A 3,588-nucleotide genomic window follows, 5' to 3' on the forward strand; every position below is an offset into this window, starting at 1 on the left:
TTCCTTACAAATTTGTAAAGTTCAATCTTGCTGTTAAACAACGTTGTGCCATAAATCGGAACAAAGCTCAATCTTTTTGTAATGTGTCTTCTTCCTGTTTGCTGAGTGTTCTGTCTGAGATATTAATAACTACGTTTTCTTCAGTTGTAGACGTGTTTGTGGTTTGGGTCTTAGGTTTCCTCCTCCCCCTGCGGGTTCTTTTGGACGGGTGCCTAAAAAAGCTGAGGTGGAGGATGTTTGTGCTGGAGAGCTTGCTGTATGATTGAGATTATCGGTTGTTTGTTCAGTCGGTGTTTCTGAATCTCTTGGTGCCCTGAGTCTGAACTGGAGGTGTTGTCAGATGGGTGTTTATCGGATGGGTATTTATAAAGTTGTTTGGGTGCTACTGGGCCGTACTTCTCCATTCACGTGTACACTTCGTTGTTGATATAATCATATGTATCACGCTTAAATGTCTTAACTTTCTTTTGTTCAAGTTCAGTTTTGTATCCTTCCAGTTTCGTGTTAATATCCAAAAGAATTAAGTCATATTCTTCTTTACCCAATGAATCCACTAGTTCCATTTCAATCTCCTTAATTTCTGTACTCAGAGTAACTACGTTTTTTGCAAGTTCCTGGATGGTAAGTAGGATCAGGTCTAACGAGCATTTGTTTAAAATAGCCTCCTACTTACGAACCAACTCCTTGCTCTCTTTGCAAAGGGTTGGGCGCAGTTGTATTCAAAGCTCCCTTGGATTTCGTTGGTTCTTAATATAACGTCCCAGAGTAATTGCGTGAAGCTTCCTGTTGATCTCCTTGCGTACCAAATACTCTAATTGTTTAATCCGCTTTGCTGCATCTTTTGGTGTGGTCCCATGTGCACCTATTGATGTTTCGCTAATAAGCTCAAGGATTGCGGTTGCTTCCTCTGTGGAAAACCCTAAGGTTTCAGCACATTTCGATGAGTGGCCTTCTATGTCTTCAAACGACATATTAGTATTGTACATTTTTAAGTAACATTTTTTTAATTTTAAATAAAAATAGTGTGCCTCCACTGCTTTGTGTCTCACAAAGGGGGGAGAAAAGAGCAAATAGAGAAGAGAGTGGGCACCACAAAATATCCAAAATATTCCAAATATTCAAGTAAATATATAGATTGAATATTCAAAAAATACAAAAATTACACACAATTTAGAAGGAGCAGGCTGCGACAAGTCTGGAGACACCCAGACTCAAAATTGCAACAAAAGCTATAGACCAAGTAACAGTACTGGGTCACACAGCCACTCTCATTCGGCCCAACCTGGGCACGTAATTCTTAGTATGTTCTGGTATCAAAAATGATATAATGTTTGTCGAAAAATAAAGAGATGAATCTGTTTGGTAGTTTGAATCAAAATAATGGTTTATCCAGAAAAATTCAAAAATAAGGCTGTCACTAATTAATCCTTAGTGAGGGAGCAATTGCCACAATCCATACGTAATTCAGACTAAATATGCCAATGCATTTCGGAAATTATTTACTTCTTCAGGGCAAGTCTGGCAATTTAAGCAATTACACAGATATATAACACAATGCATTCACATCATGATAATCAAGCACACATAAATGGAAAAAGTAAGGGTGCAAGATACCAATCAATAGTGGTTCCAGAGTTGATAAATATAAAAGACAAAAACAGGAAAGCACAATAAGTGGTTTGAAAGATAAGTCAGTGAGATAAAGAGGATATGGAACTTGATTTTACCTTATAAATGTGGCCAATGGTGCAGAACAAACGTTCAGCTTACATGCTCATTTCAAAATGGGTCAGCAAAAATGACGTGGATAACATAGATCACTCATGTTCATAGAAGAACGGATCTGGGATCTGGTGATCATAAAGAATCTAATTAGATACCATACCTTTTAGAAGCATAACCTTGTATGAAAAAAGGTAAGTAAGAGTGTTATGAGAGAATTCCTTACCATACAGCACACAGAGTGAACGAGTCCTCCCGTGTGCAGCAGTAGAGCAATGTCTCTGACTGCCGAGCGAAGCCGTTGCCGAGACAACGGCTCCTTTTGTTAGCCACGTGACCGCCTTGCATCTGGGAGATGTAGGTGGTCACGAGAAGAGATGTGTCGCCGGCAATTGTGGGCATCGATAAAACAAAATAAACATTTAAGGGGCATGACCTGTTAATGGCTAAGCTAAGCTAAGCAAAAGCTAAAGCTAAGCTAAGCAAACTCAAAGTTTGGGAGTTGGATTCTCCCCTGAGTATACGGTAATGACAACGTGGTAAGCGCTATCTTACGTCTTCCCTTCCCCCACAAGAAGTCTCTCAGCATACTTTCCAGTAGGCGAAAGAAGGGCGCTTTGATGTAGAAGTGTACGTTCTGAAATCCATACAAGAATCTGGGAAGGACAATCATTTTAGTTATGGAGGCCCTGCCCATCATGGATAGGGGGAGTTTCGCCCAGAAAGCCATAGATTTCCTCAAGGTCGGGAGAGCAGCCTTAGTGTTGCGCTCGTGCATTTGTTCCGGGGAATGCATTATGTGTATGCCTAAGTATTTGAACGAGGTGTGTTCCCACCGTATATTCCCACCGAAGGAAGCTCCGATGCTTCCTTTCCCTTAAGATTTGCCAGGGGGAAGAGGCAGGATTTAGCTCTGCTGAATTTTATTCTAGAAACCTTCGCGAAATTGTCTAGGACCTCTAGCATCGTGGGCACATTGTAGTATGGGTCCCTAACAAATAATAGAACATCGTCCGCATAGAGAGAGATAATGTGGTCAGTGTCTCCCAGCCGGATCCCAGCATCAAAAAACTGCTTTCGAAAGTAGATAGCAATGGGTTCTAGGCCTAGTAGGTAGAGCATGGGAGAGAGGGGACAACCCTGTCTGGTTCCTCTGCATATGTTCCAGACCTCCAATACATGCTTCCCAGTTTTTACTCTGGCTCTAGGTTTCGTGTATAGTATCTTGATCCACCTAATGAACCTCGGGCCGAAGCCGAACCCCTCCAGAACCGCCAATAGCCATTCCCAAAAGATCGAATCGAACGCCTTGATGGCGTCCAGGGACAGCAGTGCGTATGCTTCTGTGCAAGCTTCAGTTTGGGCGATGACATGCTGCACTCTGCGCAAATTCATGGTTGTGTTTCGGGCTGGTATAAAGCCGAATTGGTCTTCATGTACTACTTCCCCTATAATTCTAGCCAGTCTATTTGCTAACACTGTTGTCAGGATTTTCGCATCGTAGTTAAGCATTGCTATCGGACGGTAAGAGTCACATCTGTCAGGGGGTTTATTAGGCTTAATAATCGGGATCAGGAGGGTCTCTCTCATGCTATCGGGTAATATCCCTGTCTCGTGTGCTTCTTGAAAGACCTCGTGTAGCAGGGGCGTTAGTGTGGGCTCATACGCCTTATAAACTCCGTGGGCAGACCATCGCTCCCAGGCGTCTTGCAAGTGGCTAGTGATCTAATGGCTTCTGTGATATCCTCAGTTGTGATATCTGCATCTAGGGCCTCTGATTGCTCTGGGGGCATCCTGGGGAGTCCTATCTCTTCAAGGGTGTCCATGATTTTCTCTAGGGGGATCTGGTCATTATGAGAGTAAAGG

The 3,588-nt window shown here is 42.6% G+C and overlaps 1 long non-coding RNA gene across 1 annotated transcript; it reads right to left on the minus strand.

Annotated features, from left to right (window-relative positions):
• Positions 1-1,366: 1,366 nt before the first annotated feature.
• LOC138489811 (uncharacterized) lies at positions 1,367-2,020 on the minus strand. Its single transcript, XR_011274918.1, has 2 exons — positions 1,949-2,020; positions 1,367-1,518 (listed from the first exon to the last, which is right to left on the minus strand). It is a non-coding gene; the product is annotated as an uncharacterized lncRNA (long non-coding RNA).
• Positions 2,021-3,588: the final 1,568 nt, after the last annotated feature.

The sequence above is a fragment of the Ambystoma mexicanum genome, chromosome 9, assembly GCF_040938575.1.
Source record: "Ambystoma mexicanum isolate Mex_15411 chromosome 9, UKY_AmexF1_1, whole genome shotgun sequence".
NCBI classification, from domain to species: domain Eukaryota; kingdom Metazoa; phylum Chordata; class Amphibia; order Caudata; family Ambystomatidae; genus Ambystoma; species Ambystoma mexicanum.